A 27,420-nucleotide genomic window follows, 5' to 3' on the forward strand; every position below is an offset into this window, starting at 1 on the left:
TGCCGGCCAATGATGCGAACAATGGGACATTAACTCAGGTCATTCAGACATTGCATAATCTACAAAAGAAAATGATCGATGAGGGGGATGCCCCTGATGGGTGGTTCGAGGGCTGGTTCGAATGGGTGCCGTCCTGGATGTCGGGGTTGTCCAAGGCCTTGTTGTCTTTGATCGTGTTGTTGCTCTTGATGTGTCTTATTTTTCAGGTAATAATAGCATGTTGCAAAAGGATGACAGCTAAATTGGGAGAGACAGAGTAGTGGGTATGTGGTGATTCCCCTAGTTTCATTAGTAGATGGGAAGGTAGGAAAAGTAGTTGAATAATCGACTAGAGGGGGGAATGATGTAGGAAGAATAGGAACACATGAAATACATCCCATACATACAAACATAAGTGCCCAAATCCCGATACAAACATTTTAGGCTAGGGATAGTTGTAAACTAATTTAAGTAGTGAAAGGCTTAATACATGACATGCTAAAAAAAAGACAGACTGTGGGTTCAATAGAAAAGGCAGGTCATATTTAGGACAAACAAACATTTATTACTTAGGAAACTTATACACATGCTGCATTGTTAAGTTAGCTGTGCTGAAACACAGAAGAGGCCTAAGCCACATTAGAATGAGAGTTTTTCTTTAAAGCTGCACCAACTGTTGCTTTCAAAATGTTCCCTTAGCACGAACAGGGTGGAACAAAAGGGTGTATCCTGCCTTAGCACAAGGGTCCTAAAAACCACAAGTCATTCATATCTTGGTGAGGGGAACTGTGTAAGGGTCAGATAAGCATTAGCACAAGGCAGGGCTACCGTGAGCATCATGCAAAAATATAATCACTTGTTGTGCAGGAAAGATAGAGATGCTGAATGACGTCAATGTTACTTACCCACCCATGGGGTGACCAGTAATCGTGCATGTGCTCTTGTCAAGACGTCCCCCTCCCCTATTATCTTATCTGTACTGCTTGTTCTTACTTACGTCAATGCTGAACTTGTCAGAATAGTTTTTTGTGGTTTTTACAGTATAAATACCACTGCTTGTGAACTAGAACTTTGAACTTCAGTCATGGCCTCTATGTTGAGACTGCCTGTTGTTCCCAGCTGAAAATCGATTAAACCTATATTATTGTGTCAAATTGATCTGTCTTATTTTATTAACAGATCTCCCTCTAACACACTCCCTGACACTCCAGTGCATGGTGCTCCACTCTACCCCAGCCACGCTGGTGTACACACATGGCACAAACACATTAGCAAACACAATATCTCTTGCATAAGGGAGACCTATTGGCTTTGTCAATGCTTGTATTTAGGAGCGAGCGCAAAGTACTCTGTCCCCTGTAGTAATCTCTCTTTGGGCTTCCAACCATGCCCATGTCACGTCAGTCACTTTCATTGGTTCGTGGGCTTGCCTTTTAAAATCTGCTTGCTTTCATTTGTGAAAGGCATGCATACGTCATGCCTTTTCCGGTGTTTAGCCCACCTACACAGCATCAGTAAACTACTGAAAACATACGAGGCTCGATGTTTTCAGCATGGTTTCCGGACTACTTTATCTGTTTATTTTCCACACAGCACGATCGCGCTAGGGTTTACATAGCGTGATTGCGCTCGGTTTTTCCGTTTCCAATTTCAGCACGGTCGCGCTGCATTTTACATAGTGCGATTACTCTGCGTTTTTTTTCTTTTAATTTGTGTGGCCAGAAATGTCAGTTTAGGAGTTAACAGCACTAATAGCTCTAACTCGTGCAAATGCAAGACCTGTTGCATTGAAAATGCTTGTTTACCTCGTCGCCACTGTAATGTGGCCTGGACACACAGCTACGCTGCTTACCTGGAGCCTCAACATATACTACACTACACTGACAAAGTAGTGCTAGTCTGGACTTTCTGCCAGTCGTAGGATATCTCTTTATTTATACCCGTGGCTGCGTCTCGCCTGGCCTGGCGTAGGCATTACGGTGGGATTTATTAGACACCTTTTAAAGCGGCTCACTGCATATTGAATGAGCAACTTGTGCGTCGTCAACAAAACCTTAAGATCTTTATTACCCAGGAGCACAAAACATGGTGACCCCCAATAGCCTTTTTACCACGCAAATAAAGGATTTCCTAACAGTCTTATTAAAAGAAACTAAAAGAGATTTGGGGTAATGGATGCAGAAAGTCCGTCATCAACACAGTTTTATTTAGGCGTGACACAAACTCGTTCCTCAAAGTCAGCATTAATCCTTTATACATAATTTTGTGGGTAATCGCGGGCACCATGTCAAATGCTCGTGCATCGTGGCTACAAAGAACGAAAAACACGATGCGATTTAACGAAACATCGCGCGGTGTAGAGATTTTGGAGATCTTGGGTGACTCTCGCCATGTGATTTGCTGTAAGACATCAAAGTAGTTTTCGATTGGATGTGAGGCAAAGGGGGAAGTACAATCGATTAGGATCGGTTATATCATTCCTTGCCAGTAGAACTAACTGTGGCAGTGGACTTCCAAAGAATGAAAGTCCGCCTAATAGCTAAAGTACCTGCTCCGTACTGCTTTCTGTGAGTAGGCGGGATCTAGTGATGTCAGCACAGAGATGCGGTCTATATTTGGCCACTGCCCCCTGTCTATCATACCGAGCCTGCACCTCGGGCGCCGCATTCTGCTACGTAGCAGTTTCCGTGGCGAGTCGCCACCCGGCCCGTACACTATCACGCGTCATCTCCTGCGGCCCTTTATGTTCTTCCCTCCCCTTCTATTCAGCGCACCTCTACTGTCTACTCAGGCCTAGGCCCCACCCTGCACTGCTGCAGAGTGCTCCTTGTGTGCATAGGACTGAAGTACATCTATACGTCTATTAAGGGGACTCTCTCCCTTGGCCTCGGCGAAGACGGTGAGTGAAATTCATACTTCCTTCTTAAATGAGGCTGCTTTCCGCAGTAGGGGCTCCAACGCCCCCACCCTTTGGCTCCTTGCGCAGGTGGGACTCTGCTGCCTTGTACCTCCGCAATGCTCATGTTCAGCAAGAGCGGTTCCCGATGATCTTAGTAGGTATTGACATTTTTGAGTGACACTTTTTCACAAGTTTTAAAAAACAGTTATGTCCACTCTCAATGTTCAATTTAGAAAATACCCAACTGTGCAATGTAAGCTTGTAGAAATAAAGACCGCTGCAACAGATCTAATATTGAGTCAGTCTGCATCCTTCTATTAACATTGACTCCTGGGAGCAATTGTGAAGCAATTATGATAAGCTTGTGTGTTCTCGTTATGTTTAGAATATCAAAGTCCTTGTCCAGTATTTGTCACGAACGTGGATTACAAAACACTTGAGCTCCATTCTATGCGAACAGTTGTGTAATCCCATATACGAGTCTCTTAACTACTATTTGTTGATTCGCATCTTAATTCTAATCACAACATCATATTTAAGAACATATCTTAAAAATAATTTTATCCATATACGTCCGTTCATCAAAAAATGTCCTATTTTGAAGATGGACTATTGTATCGCCTTCTATCTGGACGGTCGAAACCAACGTGCCTGTTGAGGGGTGGGGAGGAGTGAGAGTGGGGCAGTTGGAATTTGTTTTATTCCAGTTTAAAATAATATGCTAAATACATCTTAGTTCTTAAATCTAAATAATGTTCTTTACTTTGATACAGTAATATTGGCATTTCACATTCAAAGTGCCAATGCTGATGACCTTTTGGTAGCCACAGCCCTCTGCAGGTGAGCTACCTGCTTACTTCCAGTCTGGCCTGTACAGAGGCGTGACACTTTATAAAATATCTACTTGTCCATTGTATAGATAGCTTCATAAATCTACTTGTCCTGTAAAAGGAACAAAGTAGCAGACTGCCTCAGTAGGTTACCTTTACCGCTGGGAGAGAAAATCACTGATGACAGAGATGAAGTGTGTATAGCGTGGGTGGGTGAGGAAAGGATGGTTGCCATATCAGAAGAGGAATGGTGCAAGCCTAGAGAACAGGATGTCACATTGGAGAAGGTGAAGAGATTTAGTGTTGAGGGCTGGCCTGAGGAGAAATCATTGGATGATGGTTGTAAACATTTTTGGGAGATTTGCAATGAACTCACAGTTATGCAGGAGAATGTCATGAGAGGAGTGAAGATTATTCCACTCAAGGACGAGGCTTTGGAGGGGTTAGGTGTAGACATCACAGGGCCTATTGAGAACAGTTGTGGAAAATCTAGGTATACCTTAGAAGCTATTGATTTATTTTTCAAAAATGCAATTGTCAACAGTCATAATACAGAGAATGTGGTTACATTACTAGATGACATTTTTCAATGGGACAGACTACCGAAGAAGGTCATTAGGCACAATGGTGTTTAGTTCAGGAGTGAAATGATGGATGTGATCCTCTATCTTAATAATAAGATTGAACTCAAATTCACATTGGTTTACCATCACAGCAGTAATGGTGAAGTTGAGAGGTTAAATTGGTTGGTAAAGGGAACTTTCCAGTTGGCTAAGAGCAAAGTGTTTCTGGATGGCTTGTATTAAAAGAACCATGTGGATGTTTAAATCGGGTAGTAAAGGGAACTTTGCAGTTGGCTATGAGCAAAGTGTTGAACTGGATGGCTTGTATTAAAAGAACCATGTGGATGGATCACACCACACCTTCTGTGACGGAGTATAGCCCTTTCACCACAATGAGAGGGAGAGTACCTTTTATGAAGGGCAGACAAGGATGAATTGCTCAATCTCGCTTACAAACAATGGTCTCCAGAAGTTGGAAGAGGGAACATTATGAAGGCCCGGGGTAAATATATGTACTATACTGATAGAGTGACAGTGACAAAGTGGTGGTAAAGATGGGAGATGCTGTATATGTGAACTTGCCATGGCGAGTGAATAAGCTTGAGAGTAAGTATACAAATTCATTAAACATTAAAGAAGTATACAGAAATTCTGCCAAGCTGAGTAATGGACAGGTGTGGAATAGTAACAGGATTGTACAGTGGGAGGTGTAATAAGAGGAGATGCATGTGGTTATAGCTGGATTGAGCGTAGGGAGCTGAGTGAAGGAAAAGGAAGTATGAGTGTGGAGAGAACTGCTGCAGTGAGTGAGGAAGTGGTGCAGATGGATGGCCGTGAAGAAGATTAAAGAAGTCTTCTTACCTCAGTATGTCTGTGGACTCCATACAAAACACTGGGACAGGGAAAGGAACAAAACGGAGAATTGTGGGAGGGGGAAGCAGCAACACAAAGGAACGAGGAGGGAGCAAGCAGTAATGTTCTACAGGAGGAAGGGTGGGGCAAGCAGCAACACAGCAGGAGGGTGAGAGTTGGGTGAGCAACAACACAGTGGGACAGGAGGCTGGGGGAGCAAGCTACAGCACAGGGATGGGAGGAGGCAGTCAGCAATTTGGAGAGTGATGGGAGAGAGTATGCAATAACAGAAAGAAACATGAGGGTTGGAAGCGTGCAAGCAACAACACTGAGCAGGAAAGCAACAACACCAAGAATGACAGGAGAGTGGAAAGGGACAAGCAACGACACAGAAAGAAAATGACGGGAGGGACGGAAAGGCAGAAGGGGCAAACAAAAAAACAGAGAGAGATAGGAGGGTGGGTGGGGAAAACAACAGCACAGAGAGAGAGAAAGCAATATCACATGGGTAGAGGGGCAAGCAAAAACACTGAGAGGAACAGGTGGGGGGAGTAGGCAACAACACAGATAAGGATGGGGTAGAGGAGCATGAGGGTCTCTTATGGAGTGCTTCAGCTAAAAGAAAGTAGCTTTGAAGTTGTGAGCAGTGGGAGGTCAAAAGGACTTGGGCAATGCTCAGGACGAACACACAAATAGGTGGTGAAGCTGGCACACGCTCACCTAAGAGAAGCAGAGAAATGAGCGACTGTGATGCTAACCAATAGTGAGCAATGAGCCCACTGTCAAGCACTTGCAATGCAGTGGGTCTCACGTTTGCTCGAGTTAGAGCTATTAGCGTTTTACATACCTAAGTGAACTTTTCTTGTCACATAAATTGAAAATGTAAAGTTAAACATTTGACATAAGAAAGCCGATTCAAATCGCCACGGACGCCATGAGCTTGACCGTGACGGAGAGACACAAAAGGAAAAAGTTCACTCGCACTCAAACGTATTGGCAAAAGTGCAATTATCCATGTAACAGGGTTGATGGCCAAGACGGTAACAATACTGCCCTAGTTTTTCAAAACAAATATGTCAGTTATTGCCTTTGAAAGCAAGTAATGCTACAAGTTAACACCTTTTAAAAAATTTGAACATTACTCTGCATGCTGCTATTTGTCGACTTTTGCCTGACTTCAAAAGCTCATAAACACGTTTTAAGGGGGAGGGACTTGCCCGAGGAAGTGTGGCTGCTCTGGAACACACACCCACAGTGAAGATGAATAGGCAAAAAAAAGTCCTACAGAAGAGATAAACAGGACATAGCGTAATTATACAGAAGTTGGTCCATGTTCCCAAAGAGAAAAAGGTAAGACAAAGAGGCAGAACTGACCACTAGCAAGCAAGGATTTTTAAAGGACACTGCAACTACCAAATGAAAGCTTTGAACCCGTAGTAAAAGTATACTTAAAGGTATACAAGAGGTTGAACGCTGACGGTCAACCTAAAAAGGATGCATACTAAAAGAAATGATTTGCCTAAGATCACACATTTTGGTGAAGGGGGAAAGTCTGAATTGATCCCAGACTTTCTGGTTCTAGTTTGTGCAGTTCAGCCACTAAATGGGTATTTCTTTCTCTCCCCTGTTTTGCACAAAAGATTAATGCTTTGTTTTTTAATTCTTGGTGCTTGAGTGTAGAGTGTGGGTCAGAGGCAGAAGCCACATGAAAACTCGGCTTGTTTTTGGCACAAGGGTTCAAGAAGTCCTTGAGCCGAGTCCAAGCCAGGCCTATCGCTTGCACCTTTACTGGCTCACCCACCTATACAGTGTACTTAAAAAAAAAAAAAAAAAAAAACATCGACCTTACAAAATGGCGGTGTAGATAATTTTTGTTGTCTGACCTACTTTGACACATTGACACCTCTGTCGGAGTCTGTATTTGGAGTCTGACATCAAAATTGGGTTATTCAGAACTGAAAAATTCGAGCCAAGCAGTTAAGCCCTCCGTGATATATAGGCCTTACATCCTTCTCCTCGCTCTGTTAACCTGATGAGCCGTGGTCTTCTTTTTTTTTTTTTTGTTGTTGTTCCCTACCTACATATGCTAACATGTAATTCGAAGGCTTATCTTTAAGTTCAGACCTGGGTGGGTGTGGAGGGAAATGCCACAGTCCATAAAGAAATGACTATAATTTTGAATCTTTACTGGAAAGGCCGTACCAAGCCCTTGAACATTTACCCACAATATTGGTGATAGGGATTCCATATCATTGGAGGTTATGTTTTAGCAAGTAAGTTATTTTCTAATAGCTGCAGACAGCTCTGTAAGTATATTGGAAGTTCTGATAGATTTTCTAAAGTTCCTCCTTCTGTCAGACAGAGCCTACCAACTTATTCCTTTATGTTAAGTTTAGGCTAGTTGTTTGTCTTATTCAAGTCTAGAAGGTAGGGATCTTGGTACTGGATGGAGGAGACTGACAGAGGATTGACTGCCCGGGGAGATATATCTGTTGTGTTCACACAGAATCTTGCTGGGCAGTCTTTGAGCTTTAGGCTCTGGGTAGCACACAAGTCAGTCTGGTACTCTCTCTCTGTGCACATGAGGCAGTGTCAGGGAGGCTTGCAGAGTTTGTCTAGAGGACAGTTCGTCTGGTGCTGCAACTACTGAGGATAGTGATGGGCCTTTGCTCGGTGCTACGCTGGACAGAAATTATTGGGTATTGACAAAGGAGGATGGGTTTCTGACAACGTGATTAAGCATTTATAGGCTCAGCGAGGGCACCACAATTGGGCCCTCATTATGAGTTTTGTGGTCAGAGGACTGCCAAGGTGGCGGTTGCACTGCCATGGGCATGGCGGAGAAGACCACCATATTATGTCCATGGCTGTGTTCTCAATGAAAAATAGCCAATACACTGCCAGTTCGGACGGGTGCCGCAGACGGCGACAGGCATCTCCAGTCTGGCGTGGACCATGTTACCGCCGACCATATTACGAGGTTGCACACCGTCATGATTTCCAGGGCAGTCGGACTGCCACCAAAATCCTGGTGGAAACAAATAGTTTAAAAGGAGACACGTGCCTTCAGGAACACAGACACGTCCGCAGCCACCATGGAAACTGAACTTGAAGTCTTCCCACTGCTCCTGATGGCACTATGACTCAAGAACCAGCGATGAAGACAACTGTAAGTACACCCACATACCACACACTGGAGGGAAGGCCATTAGTGTACACATGGACAAAACACACACAACTGGAACGGCTAGGGATGGCCCCACACACACCTGCAAACACCCGTAACAGCACCAACACACACACACACACACCCGAACATACACAAACTGTACACACCATGGCCAACAAGCATGTGCCATACACACACAACTCCTCACACAATCATACACAACACCACTGAGTCACACAATGATATTGCAACCACACAAATGCATTGGCAAGGAACAACACAGCAAACCTCCACATGACAGCAGCACGTAACAACTGCACATAACCAATCAATACCAAAACACTGCCATACAACGTGTCAGATGTCACACCATGTTAACAAAACATGCATGGCATAGCCATCACCACACACATGGATGCACAGACAGCAACCACTTAATGCCACACAACACCATCAAAACACATCACACCAAGTAATATGCACAAGTTAGCTCCACAGCTCATGCTGCAGCACAATCACATACACATAACGCACACAAACCAAATTGTACAAATATAACACATCCATGTTGAAGGAAAGGCAGGACAAGTATATAACCATCGTAATCAACATGCGGTTGGCCCACATATATATTATGCCGTTAAAACTCTTCTGAACTATGTACGAAACAGGCCAACTGGCCAGTCCAACATGTCCATGTGCCCCAGGCACACATGGCAAGTGTCATTGCCTCAACTTGACTCCTGACTGCAAAGTGGCCTCCACATGGTAGGAGCTCAGGGGGGCAGACAGGCACCTCAGGGGTGAGGGGGGGATGGCGGAGGTGGGCGTTATGGCTTGGGAGGGGGGGTCCTTGAGCTTGGGTTTAGGCAGGGCGGGGCTTAGGTTTCTGCTTTGTTTTGGGGGCAGGCTCCTTCAGTGTGGACTTGGGAGGGGTGACCTTTGATTTGGGGGGAGGGAGGAGGTTGATTTCTTTGCAGAGGAAGGGGCATGGGTAACTCCAGGGATGGACTGGGAGGTGGAAGGGCTGGGCTCTGAGAGGGACATGAGGTGCTTCGGGGAAGCACGGAGTGGGAAGGAAGAGGGGAAAACTCATATAGGAATCTTTTCTTGGGGACACAAGAGTGGTCATGGCAAAAGCATTTGGAAGTGGAGGGAAAGGGAGTGGTTGTGAGGTGTGTCCTTGTTAGGTGTCTTGGGTGCAGGTGTGTGGGATGAAGGAATGTGTCTGTTGGGTGGGTGAGTTCCGGCGTAAAGGTGTTTTGGGAGGGGCGATGAGGTGCAGGGAGTTGCGATGGTGGGTGGGTGACTGGGGTGGTGCCTGCAGGTAAGGTGGATGTGGGGGTATTGGTAGGTGTGGTTAATGGGGTGGATGTATGCGGGTCTGGAACTGTGGTGTCTGTGGGTATGATGGGACTTGTGGCTGGATCTGGGAGTGTTGGTGTCGTGGCAGCATGTGAGTGGTGTATTGTCTGTGAATGAGGGGGTGGTGTGGGGGTCCATGTAGGGAGTGGATGTTGTGAGTGTTGTCAGTGGCAAGTCTTGTGGCGCTTGTGTTTGTCACTGCCAACCGTGTCTGTTGAGGTGGATGAATGCCGGTCTGACTCTGTGCTCTGGATGGGTGTTGGGAGAGGGGTATGGGATTGGGCAGAGATAGCTGGAGGGGGGGATGGAAAGGACACTGGCTGCAGTCAGTGAGGAGGCCAGAGCCCGAAAGGATCCCTGCAGGCCAGACAGGGCACCGTGACAATGGTTGTCTGACCCACAGATGCCGACCTCAGGAGTTCAATAGCCTCCTCACTTAGGGCTGACTGGGGCAAGGGCAGAGGTGGTGCGGTGAAGGAGACACACACCCTCCTGGGTGAGCGGGCACAGGAACTGTGTGGGGAGCAGCAGGGAGGGCGGTGCTGGTATGGGGGGTGGCGGACAAGGATGGCACTGGGCTGGTCCCCAATGGGTCTGCCACCGCCAGGAAACGTCCATCGCAGGAGGAATCCGAAGATACTGTAGATGATCCGGTCTCAACCATGGCACTCCCCTCCCCCTCCGTCCCACTGGTCCCCTCATCTCTGCTGTTATCAGCCTCCATGGTCCTGTGGGCTGCTGCTTCCCTACTCGCCGGTGCCCCTTCTCCTTCGCCTGATGATGCTGATGCACACAAAGACTGAAGAGGAGAGAGAGAGAAATATAGGGGGCAAAAGGGTCCATACCTACCTACCATTTACACAGATCAACATTAACATCTCTTCATACAGTTTATGACAGGCAATGACATGAAATGACACACCATTACTGCAAAAACACGTTGGGTAAATCAAGATGCAATGCTAAGGAACCTGATATCGTGGGAACATTTTGATTAGGTGAATTGGTCAAGGCTGAGACACTGCATTGCGACATAATAATTGCCAAGTATATGTCATGCATGACGTAACCATTGTGATTACCATCCAGGGACCTCCCAGGTGACCCACTACATTTAGTACTTTACCGTTGTTGGAAAGGCAAGTCCACAGAATGATAGTTTCAATAAGGGACATTGCTGTACTATTTGTCAGCATGATTTCACATGTAGCAGATTGCCATTGTTTCCCTCCCCATTTCCTACACTCTTAAGTTGACATATGTCAACGTGCTAAGCTACAATGGCCAACATCCTGATCCTGTCCCATTGAGGCCATACATGTAGTGGACCCCTGATGCCACCCCCACAATAGGGCCATGCCAGCGACTGTACAAAATAGAGATTGCCTCAGTCATTTTGGGAGACAAATACTGATGTGATAGCACTTACACCACAGGTACACTGATGCAGATGAAAGAAGCTGGTATGACACAATGTGTAGGGTGTCCACACTCACCCTACTATTAAATATATCAATTGGATATACACTGACAGCATTGTATCTGCACACATAATCAATTCAGAGCCTGCCAGGGTAACTGATACCCACTGTCGATGTGCATCTACCACTGATCTCATGCACATCTGCCCACAAGTAAGCCACCCAATCCTAAACTAGGCCTGTCGTGCGGGGTGAGAGCCTGTACTTATCCCCTTGTGGCTGCTGTGCTGCCCTGAAGCGCCCATCCACCTCCGGGTAGGCCACCGCCAATATGCGGGCCATTAGGGAGGTCTGCGGTTTTCCAGGCTCATCGTCTCTGGTCCTCCCACTGCTTTCTGCAGTGGGTGCTCTGCCAGCTATGGACCCCCAGGGTCTGCACTCGCTTGGCGATGGCACGCCAGATCCCCTTTTTCTGATGGGCGCTGACCTGCGTGCTTGACACAGATAGAAGGAAAAAGTCATTTAGAGTGGCAACACCTCAGCAGCAGTGGACTATACACATTATACACATCACATGCCCACACTAACGTGTCTATACAACATAGTTGCATTTACTCCATGCCCCCTGCATGCATCCACTCCCAGTGTGGTGTGGCAACGCATTACAGCCACACAGGACAATGGAATTGGCCTCACCTGCTCCTCTGGTGCCCATTACAGCTTTCGATACAGGGGTAGGACCCCGTTCACTAGTTTATCCAACTCTTCCTGAGTGAAGGCTGGGGCCTTATCATCTGCAGGACGTGGCATGATGGATTCTAGAGACAGTATACAGCAGCTCATATAGTGGAGGTCTTGCTTGCACAAGTGTCGGGAATCAAGTGAGCTAAGTGGCAGAAAATGGCAGTCATGGCCTCTGCGTACATGACTGTCACCGCCGGCGGTGATAATCATTGGCCCCATTCTCCCATTGGCAGCAATGTTATCCAGTGTTACTGCCATGACGATATACGCAGGCAGAATTAGGTCATTTCCATCTGTCCTGTGCATGCAGGACAGGTAGCTGCTATTTTAAACACATTTCATGGCTTGTAGAGCAAAAATAAGTGCATCATGCCAGCCTTTTGTTCATCATGCAGAATTGCCATTTGTTTTCCTCTCTGGTGCCCCATACAGGGGTAGGACCTTGATCGCAAGTTTCTCCAACTCTTTCTGATTGAAGACTGGGACCCTATCACCTGCGGAATGTAGCATGATGGCTCTCGGAGACCGTATATAGCAGCTCACCTAGTGGAGGTCTTGCTTGCACGGGTGTCAGGAGTCAAGTGAGCTAAGTAGCAGAAAATGTCACTCACGGCTGCCACGTACATTACTGTCCCTGCCAGTGGTGATCATCATTGGACCCAGTCTCCCGTTGGCAACTATGTTATCCAATGAGGAGTTGCACGTGGTTGCAACCACCTACCGCCATGACATACGCCGGCAGAATTAGGTCATTTCCATCTGTCCTGTGCATGCAGGACAGGAGGCTGCCATTTTAAACACATTTCATGGCTAGTGGAGCAAAAATAAGTGCGTCATGCCAGCCTTATGTTCATCATGCAGAGTTGCCCTGTTTTACCCTCATGACTGGCCCTATACATGTGCCATAAATGGCACAGTGGAATTAGATGTGCGGCTACTTGATGCCTCATTGGCGGGGTAACCATATGTGGCACTAAAATTGGTACATACTCGTTCGGTATTGGGGAAATATGGTGCTGTAACATTACATGTGGTGTGTGTGTGACATGTTGTTGGACCGGGGATGCAATGGGCTGCCAGAATTGCATGAATGGTCCGTCAACATGCCCTATTTGGTATGTGTATACTTTAGCGCCATGTCTATAGTGTTTGTTGTGTGCTACAGCAAGTGTATAGTGGACATCAATTGTACGGTTTCCTCTCCATGTCCTAGATACCGTGCAATGGCGAAAATGAGAAATGCACTGGTGCAACGCCCCCTAGTCGACCTTGCTACCCTGGAGTAGAGGCACATCATACACCTCTATCGTCTGAATCATCAGACCATCTGGGAACTGTAATTGGCAGCCATATGCAATCCTTATGCCATTCCTCCCACAGTACAGGTTTTGTCAGTGCTACACTTGCTTGCCTCAGGATCCTTCCAGATTAGTGCGATTGGTAGCATGGATGTCACAGCCCATGTTCAATCATGTGTTGAAGGATGTACTGTGTGCTGTACTGAAACGCATGGATGACTACATCAGGTTCACCCCAACATGCAGATTTGCCCACTATGAAGGCTGCCTTCTGTGATAGGGGCCATAGAGGCACCCACATTGCTTTGGTTCCTCCCAGGGCCAATGAACAAGTATACAGAAACAGGAAAAACTATTATTCCGGCACTGTCCAGGTGTTGTATCTTGTGGACCAGCATCTCCCAAGTTACAGCCAGGTTTCCTGGATCTGTGCATGACTCCCACATTCTGAGGAACAGCAATGCCCCACACATGGTGGCACAACTACAGAGAGAGAGGGCCTGGCTGATTGGCATATATGCAAAAATATGTGTGCAACTGTGATGTCACATTTCATCCCATTCTGCACTGTGTCTCTAACGGTATAATGACAGGTCCTACCTCTGTGCACACAGGTCTCTCTGGCTATCCAAACCTTCCCTGGCTATTGACACCAGTGAGAGATCCTACAACGGAGGGAGAACACTGTTTCAGTGAGGCCCACGGAAGGATGAGGCTTGTAATAAAAAGAACGTTTGGCCTACTGAATGCCAGATTCAGGTTCCTCCACATATCTGGTGGTGCCCTGCCCTACACTCTGCAAAAGGTCTACCAGATCATTGTTGCCAGCTGCATGCTACACAGTTTGGCCCTAAGACATCACATACCATTACTGGATGAAGAAGAGGTGGCAGCTGGACCAGTGGCTGATGATGGTGACATACAAAGTGATGATGATGAAGGGGCAGCTGATTCTAGTTGTGAGCGGATCAACCAATACTTCCTGTTACGTTCGGGTACATGTAATGTGTATTGTCATGCCTCTGATCTTCTATCTGCCTTCTGATATTGCTCCTCCTGGTCAGTTACATCAGTGGAGGTGTTCAGTGTACCTATCCCTCTGTGTGGCGTGTGGTAGGGGACAGATTGCCCATCAGGAGCTGTATTACTCATCTCATGTCTGACGTGTTGATTATGCAGGCTGGTAGGTTGACATCTCCTATGTACAGGCATGTAGTGTGTTCTCAGTCCTGCAAACTCCTTAGCAGATGTACTGGCAACTATAGATTGGGTAGAGTGTATCACTCCTTATTCTGACTGTTCACATCATCATACATGGACACTGGCTTTTCCTAACAGTTGTACGTGTATTTTGCTGTGAGCTAGCGTGACATGGCGATGTGTTTCCAGACATTGTGAATGTGGCATGGTATACTGTTTTCCACTTGATGATAATTCACACTGGGGCAGACTACAATGTACGCATATGTGTTGTCTGCCACCATGACTTCTGTCCTGATCGTTGTCCCTGTCTTGGTCTATTTGCAGGTTGCTTTAGTAGAGCTACTCCGGTGTCTGCCTGAACTTGTGGCTCCCATGACAAATGAATTTTGGAACATGTCAGGGATACAATGTAACCTGCTGGGGTATCCTCCCTCTCTTGTCCATGTAACAGACTTATGGTGAATGTGGATTGACCCACATTACTTCCTGGTAAACACACATTCGAACATGTTTCATTAAAGACACAAATGCAGTAGCTGTGTTCCATTGTCCAGTAGGTGATGAGTTTGGGCATGGTGGATGAAATCATCAGAAGTAGGTGGCTCAGCTGTAGGTAGTACAGGTCAAGTGTCCAAGGGCCAGTGGAATAATGGAGAAATGATATTGGCTAGTCAACAGGGTGTCTCAGTGGCACACAAGGGAGAATGTTCAGGTGAGGGTCACTTCCTGGCAGTGGGTTTGGTCTTGGCATCGGCTCCTGCAGGATGTCTTGATGGACGACCACGTTTGCAGAGGGGATTCCTCAGCTACACAGGGAGGGGTGCTAGTGGCGTGTGGTTCCTCAGGCAGGCCCTCCATTTCACTAGCTGTGATGTTGAGGGCTCCGTTGGTATGTGGCTAGCGGAAGGGGCCTGCTATTGGGTGGAGGTCACGCGCAGGATAGTGGTGAGTTTCTTTAGCACCCCTGCAATGGCGGCATTGTGAGCCTGCCGCTGCTGCATGGCCTACTGGTGGTTTTCCCTCTGCAGCCTCTTGTTTTCCTGCAAGATGGTGAGTATCTGGCCCATCTTGTCCTGGGAATTACTGGTATGCTCCCAGGTCTTGGGAGATGGTTTCCTGGTCAATTGAGTTTCTTGGGGGCCCCATCTTCTGGCCCACAGCATCCCTCCCACGCACCCTGCCGCTGTGCCTGTGCCCCCTTTCACACCAGCACTTTCATTGTCTTGAGTGTGAGGGGTCGACTCTGGTCCCTGTACTGTGGGGCATACTGCTGATTGAACAGTCCTTGGGACACAGGTCTGGCAACGAGGGGTTGGCTATGCTGTTGAAGCCATAGGGGGTGGGAGATCTGATGTGGGCAGGGTGTGGTTGGTAGTCCCAGATGGGCCAGGTAAGTCCTCACTGTCCAGACATCCAGAATCGTAGTTCTCACTGGGACCTTCATCCTGGGGAGGGCTGGCTGTATCAGGCATCCTCTGCACGGTGGCAGTGGAAAGGGTACCTGTGGATTGAGTGAGAGAGAGTTACATAGTCGGGGTGTGATTGGTATTGACATTGTGTGATGCATACTGTGGCTTGACTTGTATCCCAGTAATGGCAATGACAGATGCAGCACTGTTGCTATAGTTGTGTGGGTCATAGCTACAGAAATTGCTAACATGTTCCGCTCCTAAATGAGGAATGAAGATTACATTGATGCCGTTGCCATGTAGTGGTCCTCAGTCGTAGCATGCAGTAGGTGTAGCAGGTGCAATGGTTAGTCATGCAGGTGTTGCACTGTGACATTGACATTTCAGGTTGTCATTTGGCAGGGCAGGTGCATTGTGGGGGTTGTAGTGATGGTTCTTGGTTGTGGTATCCGTGCACTGGGCAGGGACTTTGTGGGGATAGTGGCTGGGAGGTGGAGTGGCTTGCTGGGGAGGGCCATTTGGTGATTGGGAGATAGGGTGACTTGGGGAGTGATGTGTGGTAGGGATGCATGCTGCGAGGGGAGTGTACCTGTGCTTCTAACAGTTGTGGCTCTATTCTGATGATTTAATCAACCATGACCCTTAACTCTTCATCTGTGAAGCGTGGGTGCTTTTGATGGGACATGGTGACTGTGTTGGGGGCGGGGGGATGTTGTGTGCAAGGGTGCAGTGTAAGGTGCTTGATGGGGTTTGTATGCTGTCTGTGTGTATAATGTTGTTCTTGCAGGTGTGTGCTGAGTGAGATGTCTATAAGTGCCTATGGTGTACTGTTGCAAAATCGTATGTTGGCTCCTCGCTGTCTGTGATCAATGTTTGTGTTGCAAAGGATTGTGTGGGGGTGATTTATAGCGGTATGTTTTGGTTTGTGGATGTGTGACAGGTGTGGGATTTTCAAACTGACTGTCCAGTGTGGTGTTATGGTTGAGGGGTGTGTGTGTGTGTGTGTGTGTGTGTGTGTTTTTTTTTTTTTTTTTTTTTCCTTCCACTGCGGCGGTTCGCACCGCCAAAGGTTTTCCGCCGTGCTGATTTGTGGGCCATAATTTGGAGGACGGAATGTGGTCGTCATGGCGGTGCAGGTGGTGGGACCACCTATCTCCCTCCATCGGTCATCCTGAGGGTCTTGGATTTGTGGCTGTTAGCTGTTTAGTCTGTAATGACTTTGTGTTTGATCGTACCAGTTGTACTTAAAACATGGACTATGAATTTAATGTCTAGACCCCACCCCTGCAAGACCCTACTTAGAGTGCCTTTTTTAGGTCGAGCCTACAGCGCTTGCGCCGATGTGATCTGTTGTATGTACTTTGTGGGGTAAGACTCCTCCTTTCACTTTGGATTTGTCTATTTCATTGTCTTGCAGAAATCCGCCCTTGCAGGTGGTTAATTGGGCTTCCTGGTCCTCCTCTTTTTGAAGTTGTTCACTCCCCTGTGTGTTGCCGCAGGACCTGTAGTCTTCTACTTTTATTTTATTACTTACTGTTAAGGGACTTTTTTGGTACAGTTGAACAGTTTTCTACACATGGAACTGTTTGTAGATGTGCTATCCTGTTTTTAGTTGGTTTGTGTGTGTTTTCAGTGGCTTCGTACGTGCCGTTATGTTTACTTTGTTACAGTGCTTTCAAATGTGCGTGTCTTTTAAAAAAAAAAATCTTTACTTACTGTGTATTTATGTTTTGTATGTTCGAGCATCTGTTTTGTTTTTTTATTTATATGTTCTGCTCTTTTGTCGGACCAGTTAGTTAATGTTTGCGTGTGAATTGCATTTACATCTGGTTACAATAAAGATAGTTAGTTATCTTTAATTGTTCCATGTGCCTGTTCTCTTAACACTATTTTGTTGTGCAGGCATCTTGGTTTGATAAAGAGGGAGTTGGAATCGCATATTAATTATTTGTCTGTCCGACCAAGCCTTGTATAATATGGCTCACGAAATCCGGGGAAAGCAGTCTTTGCTCTTAAAGCATTCTGGAAAATGCACACCTAGTGGTAGATGAGCGAATATTGCTAAATTACAAAACTATTTAAAACGCATACAGTATTTAGTAAAATCAAGTCTAAAAGCCAAGATCGGAAATGAAGGCTTCTAGTTTAAAAACTGCAATACGGTGACAGTCCTGAGCCGTTCTCAGTCCTTCAGTTTGCTTTTCATAACTGACTCCACCTACATAAAATGAACACTCCACTATTGAGGCGAACCCTCCCAAACAATGTTGTCTTATTCCTCCTGCCCTCTGCATCCACCCCATTCCTCTCTCTCCATGACTCCGTATAATGTCACAATTCACTCACCCTGTATAGCATAATCATCTGTTTAAAACCACACCAACCACCCTGCATGGCACCTCGCCCCTCCTAAGCCATACCGCTCTCTCCATCCCTCAAAATCCCTATATGTGTAATACTAAATTTTTGCATCTAACCGCTATCCTTCTAATTAAATCCCACAAAGTAGAGAGCAGTTAATGTATACATAGGTACACATTTTCAATTAAAAACAAAAAGTTGAAGTCCAAATAGCAAAGTTTATAAAATAGCAACAGATCGATCCTTTTAAAGCAAATTTACTCCCACTGCAGGCTTATTACCTATTGGTATGGGTTATATGCAAAATCACTGGAATTATATAGAAGGAAAAGACAAAATTATAACGAAAGGTTAACCAATTTATATTGCAAAAAAAGCCAGGTTTAAATTAACAATGCCAATCGATCTAACTAAAAAAAAAAATATATAATAATAATAAAATGCGAGACCTATTGCATTGCAAATGCTTGTTAAAAAATTGTATTATTGTTCCTAGACTTTTTTTTTTTTTTTAAGGAGTTATAGGTTGTACATGTCTGGGTTAGGTCGAGCCAGCAGAGCTCCTGAAAGGTGTTGCTCTGTCATTGGGTATTTCATTGTTTCAGCATCTCCTTGTCAAATTCCTACATAATCAACTTCCTACAGCTAGAAGCATGGCTTTAAAAATGCACCAGGGGCATGGTGTGATCGCTCCATTTGCCTCTGGTTGGCCTCTGTTAGCATGATTCTGGGATCAATGCCCACTGACCTCCAATATCCACCTTCACATGGGCAGGCCCTTGGCTTCACAGACAGACTGGTTCAGCTGACAGTCTCTCTCAAACCCGGTTAGAGCAGCAAAGTGAGCATATAGTTCTTTTGAGCTATGGGCCACTAATGCTCTTGCAAATGTTTGCAACTAAGCATTTCTCCAGGAAATCTTCATGATGTTTTTATAAGGATTCTCAAGTGGCATGCTTCATCAGGTTCATGCCCAGATACAAGAAGGTGTTTGTGTGGACTCAACCCCGAAAATTGAAGGAAGCTCTTTTTTTTTTTTGAGTGAACTTAAAATTATATTTGCCTCGAGGTGCCTTTCAGTGTTTCTCAAAATGTTTATTTTATTAGGTCCCCTGGCAAGGTTAAAACGAGACTTGATGCTGTCGGAGGAAATTATGTGCCCCTGCATCTAAAATAGGTATACATGTTTCAGTCGGCTGATTAGGTTGCTTGGCTTTTATTGGGACCAGGTGATTAGATCCCCATATACAATCCTATCTGGAAATTCATAAGCCAGACTATATTCTGTGCCACTCCATTCATTCTCATGCAATCATTCTAGCATGCTACACATCTTACAAAAAACTCCTGAGGGACTTCATCAGGGTAGTTCCTGAGAGTAAGAAAATAAAGTATTTGCCATTATTAGCCATTCAAGTCTATATTATCTGTTTGCTCCGTACCATGTTTTTTTGCAAACACTACTCTCTGCGTCATGTGGAAAAAGCATACTCTTACATTAGAATCCATTAGTGACATTAGCATTTAGTTGTGATGAATCTTGTCACGAGAATTTCCCGTCTGTCCCCACTGAACCTACTTTGGTCGCAATGCCAGGCTCATCGATTTGCATAACCTGTAGTATTTCCAGACATTCGTTAGACCCCCCAACCCCCCTAATTTGCCTGTTGCCGTCAAAGTAGCGGTGAATTTGTCTGTGCCTGGGATGAAGAATGCTTTCTTCTCCCCATAATGGAGGATTTATCTCACAGTTGCCATACCTGACGTGACGTTTCTCTCACAGAGAGGACTTCAAGGCGTTATTGCCAGCAAGCGTGGATGTTGCTCTACTGAGATCTTTGAGTAGCTCCATATGCTTTATTTAAATCCACACAGAGTTCACTCTACCGTAAGAAACTTGTGATGCCCTATATAATGTACAATTGAAGGAAAATTGTGAAGTCTCAGGAAAAAGTCAACTTTTTCAATCATCCTGTGCAAATATATCTAAATGAAATCATGCCTAACTTGATCTTGCATTTATATGTATGAATTTCCAAATCCTTACACTTAAACCCATTGTGGACGAAGTATGTAGAGTAAGATTATGAAAATGTATACCAAACTATCTAACAAGTGTGTTCTACCTAGGTTTCCAAGGAAGAAGCTGTGTTAACTGCCACACTCCAGCAAGTAATCAGAATATCATCTGAAGGTAAGTCTGAATACAACTTAGTGTCTCTAGGGCAACTAAGGCTGCTTATGCAGTGCGTGCTGCATAAGAATTAGGGAAAGCAAGACAAAGCCTTTTACAAGACTTCTATATGTTGTTTCTGATCATCCAGTATTATCTTTGGGAGTTTTTGTAGTTGTGGCTGCACTATTTTTTTTATATATATATATATATATATATATATATATATATATACACACACACACAACTCTGAATACAGTAAGACGTGAGGCAGTCGCACACCTGGCTATCTGCAGTTCATTCCTCCATGTTGCTGCTTTATTATTTTAGTAATTGTAAGACTGGTGCTTATTCTTGTTAACTGCATACTTTTTTGCCTGGAGATTTAACACTGATTTTACGATATGGCCTAGTTTCCTGGGTCGGACAGTACTTTGACAATTTGAGGGAATGGGCTACTTTTTAGATAATTAAATAAATGCATTATAGTGTTGGACCAATTAGAACATGCATTGGTGGTCAGTGTTGAATGATATCATCAGTAAGTGAATTTATTTAGTACTTGCTGCAAAGCTTGGAAAAAGTATTTTTAAAACTTTGATAATCGTGCAGAAGGTGACACATGTTTACCATGCTGTGCAGCGTTGCAATTCTAACCAGAAGTCTTCTAGCATTTCATTAAAGGCTACCTGCGTCACCAAAAGTATGCATGCATTGCTTTCAAGCAAGTATATACGAATTCTCTAAATGAAAATTTACCTTCTTACAGTAATGTAGCTAACAGGGAATTTGTTAAATTGTGTTTTTTTATTCTTATCGGTTAAGGTGGACCTGAGACACCGGCTGACGCAAAGCAGATAAAAATAAGTGAACAGAATTGGATTGGATGACTGAGTCAATGTATGCATGCAGCTGTGAATGTCTGGCCAATTTAGTTTTCAGCCGTGGAAAGGCCTATGGACATTTTCTTCCCACTAATTGTATATACAGGGCTGCTTGACAATTCGTATAACAATAATGACTATTGGTTGTGTTTGTGTTAATTGTACTAGCAATTGTAATATACCACAAGTGGGACCTTGTCCCTTGCCTTCCAGCAGTCAAAGTTATCCGATGGAGTAGTTCACTGCAGAGCTTTATTGGACCTCAAAGAGGAATTTTGCACTTGACTGATAAAGAGGCAGAGCATTCCAAGAAGGCAATGTAGGTGTAGACATTCTAAATGGATATATATTTACATTGGTTTCTTTTTACATCCCTCCACCCCAATATCTATTGTAGGTGCCTTGTGGCAGCAGTTAATAGCTTTATTATATATGGTTACCGAAACGCAAGTAGAGCTTCCTGTTTCATTAAATTGCCAGTTAAGTGGTGGTCTCCCTCTAACACGCTTTTAAACATATTATTGGCAAACTGCTGCACAATGGATATTGACATTATGTACTGTTAGAAATGATTCTCACAATGTTTCAAATGGGGTTTGTCCAGAATGTTAACACTTTTTGGATAGCTTAGAGTGATCCAAATTATTAGAAAAGAGTGCACTTTAAGATAGTATTAACTGCACCAAGTATAGAGAACAAATGGGCCAACTCCTAAGGCAGTACATCTCTAAATGGTTAGTCATTTATTTTGCAACATGAATCATTTTCTGAATTCATATGCTGTTCATCTATTCCGCAGTCTAGTGGGTGTGTCCGGAATAGTGTTTTGTTGTGTGTGTGTGTGGTGTGTTTTTTTTATTTATTTATTTTTATTTTTATTTTTTATTTTATTTTTTGAGTTGAGGCATCGTCGCCCACCATTTGGTTTGGTGGTCAGTCCATCCCTTTGTGACATCAGCCGGGACCCGAAAAGTTCCTTGTGCATAGGATAAAAGTCTTCTTTGCCTTAATGGAGGACCCGGCCAGTGAGCTCCACATGGCCCGAGAATGAAGAACATACCCCCTTTTAAGTTCTGCCATCACAAGTTTGCGCAGAGGGGTCCATACAAGGTCTGCATTTGCTGAGGGACTATAATGCCGAAGTTTGCGAGTCCTGCACCAAATTTGTGCTAAATACACTTAAGGCAAGGTTCAAACAACGACTATCTCGCCATGCCTTGGCAAACACTCACAAAATATAGGACTCCCTGAAAAACCTTGGTTTCTCCAGCGAGGATGAAAATAACAGCAGAGGCCAAACCAGCGCAGGGAGAGGAGTTGAAACCTGAAAGCAACGCCCCGGGCTCTGAAAAGATGGAGCCGATGAGGAAGGCAGTGAGATATGGTGAAAGAAAACTGCAGAAAGTAACAGAGGTAGCCAAAGATTCAGATGCTAAATCTTCGGACTCAAAGTCCTCGAAAGCTGCCTCACTGGCAAAACACCAGATTACTGAAGGCCAGAACAATCAGAAGGAGCCTTAAGTGTCCCAACCAAAGGACACCAATAGGGGGCAAATCCTTGCTGCAAGCTGTGGCTCGGGAAGGAAAAGGGCAAGGAGCTGAAGGCGGAAGGACTGCTAATGTAGAAAGGAAAGTCACCCCTCATGTTTGAAGCTGAACAGAGTGCTTTAGGTCAAACGGAAAAAACAAAGACTTGCAAATGAAATTACGGACCTCCTTTAGAGAGAAAATGAGTTTGAGGACCACCTTGAATGATTTTTACATTCTAGCAAGACCTTTGAGAGTGACGGAGATGAAGGATGACCAGGTGGGCATTGGGGTGCCCTTGACCCCAGAGCTGTATATGGAAGAAAAGGAGAAGTTCTTTGCGTTTGAGGATGAAGAGACCACATTCCTAAAAGCGATCAAAGTCGCTGAGCTGCAAGCACTTATGATCCAGGAACCATACTTCAAATCCACGTGGACAGCGTTGTCTTGCAAACAAACGCACAGTTTCTACTAAAAGTGGTATCGCAGTTCAGCGTCAACCAAAGCATTAAACTACTAGCCTTTTTCCAGGTTCCAAAGTCACTGTCTGAAAGGGCGCTACACACATTGGACATGGGAAGAGCACTTGTGTTCTAACTACACGAGAGACAAAGGCAATTCAGAAAGGGAACCAACTCTTAGCCTCCTTCCCCAGGGCAAATAAGGGCACCCCAGTAGCACAGAGAATGATCGCACGATGGTTAGTGGAAGCTATCCAAACCTGGTACACAAGGGCAGGAAACACTTCACCCACACGCTCCATGACACACCCACCCAGGAAGATGGGTGTGACCCTAGCACTGCTATCTAATGCACCTATTGGTGCCACCCACATGGCCCAACTTGGTCACCCCCACACACCTTCATGAAACACTACCATGTGGACATCCAGATACACAAGGAAGCACAGATGGGGCAGGGAGTGCTACAACACCTGTTTGCCAACTAACCCACATTTCAGCCCATCATACCCTAGGAATAAAACAATGCTATGTAATTGGATGCACAGCACATGAATCCAGAAAATGATTCATGCTGCAAAACAAATTGGTTACTTACCAGTAAGAGTAGTTTTGCAGCCTAAAGAGTTTTTTGGATTCACATGCAACCCAACTGCCTCCCCGGAAATGGGGGGTATAAGCAAACAGTCAAGGTGAGTAACACTTCAGAACAAGAAAAGTCCCAAATAGTTCAGATTCCAGGAGACAAGAGAATCTGACGATGGCGACCATGCACAGGAACGTCCGGGGTGCTCTCTTACTTTATACAGGGGATGGACTTGCCGACAAAGGGTGGTCAGTGAGGCCCACACTCATAACAAACAAAAAAGGACAAAATACAAACTTTGGACCCCACCAGTAAATGGTGGAATAAGTGCTCAGCATGTGAATCCAGAATAGTCTTCACACTGCAAAACTGGTAAGTAACCATGTGGGTATTTGCTAATTTACTGTTTCCTAGTGTATTTCAAGATTGCATTGTAAGGTTGTGGGACGAATACTATCTTATAGTTGGACAATTTCACAATGATGTTTTCCGCTCTTTCTCACAGAATGAGTTCTGTTGTTTGTCACAAATCTATTTTAAAAAACTATCTACCGGTACATGATTATTTTCCCAAACATATGGTCCATATTTGTTCAGAAAACCATGAACTGTTGGAATTATTGCGTACCATCCATTGTGATATGTTGTGGCAGTGGCTAGATTATGTAGTGCCCTCGATTGGTGTATCTTGGTACATTTCTTATATGGAATAGAAGTGGCCTTATATTCTGTCACACATGGCCAAAGTAGAAAACATTTTAAGAAAACGGGGGGGGCCTCTTATTCTGACATCTTCCCATGACCCACTCCCTTTTGCCCTACTCCAGCCAAAACAAATGATCATAGCAATGGGGAGATGCCCCACCCCCATGCCCAGCTAAGCAAAAAGAGAAACAAAAAAAAGTATCTCTGGTCCCCATCTGGGTCTTCTCAATGAGCCACCCAAGACAGTGTAGCTGTGGTCGACACCTAGTTGTGGGAAATCTGTCCTGGGCCCATATAAGACCAGCAGGTCCCTGGGATCTCCGTAAGAGGCTGTCCATCTGGGAACCTTCAGCATCCTCTCATTCTCCTTGTGGCTGCTCTGTCTGGTTGTGATTCTCTGATGAGCATTGTCGTTTTCGGACTGATTTGTGTGCCTCGTGACGTCTGGACTTTTGATTTTGCTTTTGACACCATGATGGTTTGAGATGCACATATTGCTCCTTGGCTATCCCACTGCCAGTCCTACAAGTGATAGAGCTCCATGGCTTTGTCTCTTGTGAAGATCATAACTTGTTTTTCTTGTAGCGAAAAAGGAGTTAAAACAGTAAACTGCATCAGTATGGTATCTGATGAGAACGCAGATAGTCCATGGCTGATATCATGGTGAGAACATCCAGGTTCAGATTATTCTTTGAAAATCTGTGCATACAGACTAGTTTAATTTTAGGATTGTCCATAGTCTGCATGAGGGAGTCAAACAGATCTCAAACATAGCCAGGGAGCTCCTCCTCTGCAACTGAATAGAGAATGCCTCTAATGCATATATAATTGTGGCATGACCTATTTTCTCAATCCTCAACTTTGTCAGTAAGCCACTGACATTTCTTCTCTTCCAGTTCTCAGTCGCACATATTTCATCTCTCTTGTGGGCTCCTTTAACTGCTGCGACCTCAATAGGATCTGGTCTCTTAACTGCGTGATCTAGTTCGCCCAGGGATTTCAGGAAGTCCTGTCTCATGAGGCCCACCCCTTTCATCAAGGCCACTAGCGTTGTTTTGACATCTCCCTTCTTTGCCTGGGAGTCCACATCTCCTCCTAGCTGCAGTGTGATTCTTTGCAGGGGAGGTATCTGTAGTCTTGTTCAGCACCCCAGAAAGTGCTTGATACTGTGGGTCTTCTGATGCTCAGGGCGAATCCTCATCGTACATGCTGCTAGATGATCTTCCCCACAGCAAATAGTTGGACAGTAAGTGAAAAGGTTTCCCCTAGATCTAGTACCTCCACAGCAAACAGGGCCCCAGTGTCCTTGTACCCACTGTGATATTGTTCCATCTCTCCCTGCAATGTTTGTAGCTGAATAAGTAAGGCCATTGTCAAGCCTCGCCTCCCCACCGTCTCAGGATTGGGGTCTCCTCTGCAAAACACTTCTCCTCTGGGTTGTCTAGCAGATAGTACTCCAAATGCCCATCATCCAAACTGGCTCCCACCTCTTGGTTCTGAGATAGCTGTCAGGACACAGGATCCACTTACTTCACAATCAAAGTTGTTCTCGCATCCTCCCAGACTTCACAAATAAGGAAGATTAGCTCTCATCATCAGAGCGTAGCTTGTCTGGGGCCCACCGCTACCCAATTTGCCCCCCGGGACGTCAACAACTAGTGCAGACTATTTTCCCAGTGGGGCACGGTCTGAGGCAGACTGCTGCCGATCCAGCCTCTGTCGAGGTCAGCACTGTGTCTCCCACCTGCTGGGTGTCAGCGCAGACTCCTGACCGTCACCATTGGGCCCCAGGTCGGCCCCTCATTGCAACGTCGAGTGAGGTCCCGAGGGAAAATCTTTCCTGGGCTGCGGTAGTCTCCATGCAGGCGTCCCGGGTGTGTGATCTCACTTCTCGCAACGTACAGGCTGTGACAGCCAATGCAATCCCTGAGGGCCTGCTTGCTACCAGGCCGTGGCAGCCACCCTAGGGAGATTAGCAGCTAAAAATGGTTGCCAAAGTACAAGGCTTGCTCATGCTCAGGTTGACTCTGACTGCCAATGCCCACTTCGAATGGGGAAGTAGCGAGTCCTCATCAAATTTCCTTATTAGGGGCCCAAGGGAAGCATTTGGGTCTATTTCAAGTTGTTGGAAGCCTACCCGGCTATGGTAGCTCAGCTTGGACATGTGCACATGGGTCCAGGTCTTGGCCACACCCCTCATGTCTATGTTTTAATGGCACATGTTCTGACTTGCTATCCTTGTCTGGTAGCCCAGATTTAATGACCGTGGGTTTCTGGCCTTTGGTCAACATGTGGCCTTCAGTTACATTTGAGGGACACAGGATAGAAGCCCCCTGAAAGAAAGGAGCTGCAGTAGGAAAACTATTTGGGAACTTAAGAAATTTTGCTAATTATGCTCTTTATGTTATATAGGTGTAACTGCTCTTCTTTCTTGTGCATCTGTTTTATATGTAATACAATAGTCAGCTGATGCTGTTTTCCTCACAAGTATGAACTGGCCCAGTTCAGCCCTGCCCACACAGACACCAGCCGGAAGGCTATTGCTGCTGCTGCGGGTTTGGGTTGATAGGGAAGAAGTGCTGGGGTGAGGAAGTTTCAACTGTGAAGCGTATTGCACTAATTAGAAGTGCAGTGCCCTAAAATAGTGCTTTTCAGCTGTGAAGAGTAGTGTGCTAACCATAAGTGCAATGCCCTAAAATGGTGCCTAATCATCATCTTGTCTACAAGAGAGACAGTCGTAGTTTGGACTCTTGCTCTGAGCAAGACTTCTGGTTTAAGGATGACAGTACTTTTGTTTGTGAGCGACTGCGTCTTTCCTACAACAAGTCGCAACTGTTGTCCCAATCTTACTGGCTCACTAGCAGCACCTCACCAGAAACACAATAGTAAAAGGTGATTTTATGGCAGCCGTTTACGCATGGACTCGAAAATAAGATATCTCAGGGAGTGTCGTGGTTAAACGGAGATTACCCTTTTCTCACAGATATATTA

General features: G+C 45.3%; 1 protein-coding gene across 2 annotated transcripts in view; it reads left to right on the plus strand.

Annotated features, from left to right (window-relative positions):
* The first annotated feature begins 2,455 nt into the window (after nucleotides 1-2,455).
* Nucleotides 2,456-27,420, plus strand: part of CEPT1 (choline/ethanolamine phosphotransferase 1) — a 251,381-nt gene continuing 226,416 nt past the window's right edge. Inside the window, exons 1-2 of one of the 2 annotated variants that reach the window (XM_069238994.1) lie at nucleotides 2,456-2,878; nucleotides 20,224-20,287. The gene's annotated coding sequence lies outside the window, so the exon portion shown is untranslated. The remainder of the gene's footprint in view (nucleotides 2,879-20,223; nucleotides 20,288-27,420) is intronic. The other variant, XM_069238995.1, reaches the window with a different exon arrangement.

Source organism: Pleurodeles waltl, chromosome 6 (assembly GCF_031143425.1).
Source record: "Pleurodeles waltl isolate 20211129_DDA chromosome 6, aPleWal1.hap1.20221129, whole genome shotgun sequence".
Classification (NCBI taxonomy): domain Eukaryota; kingdom Metazoa; phylum Chordata; class Amphibia; order Caudata; family Salamandridae; genus Pleurodeles; species Pleurodeles waltl.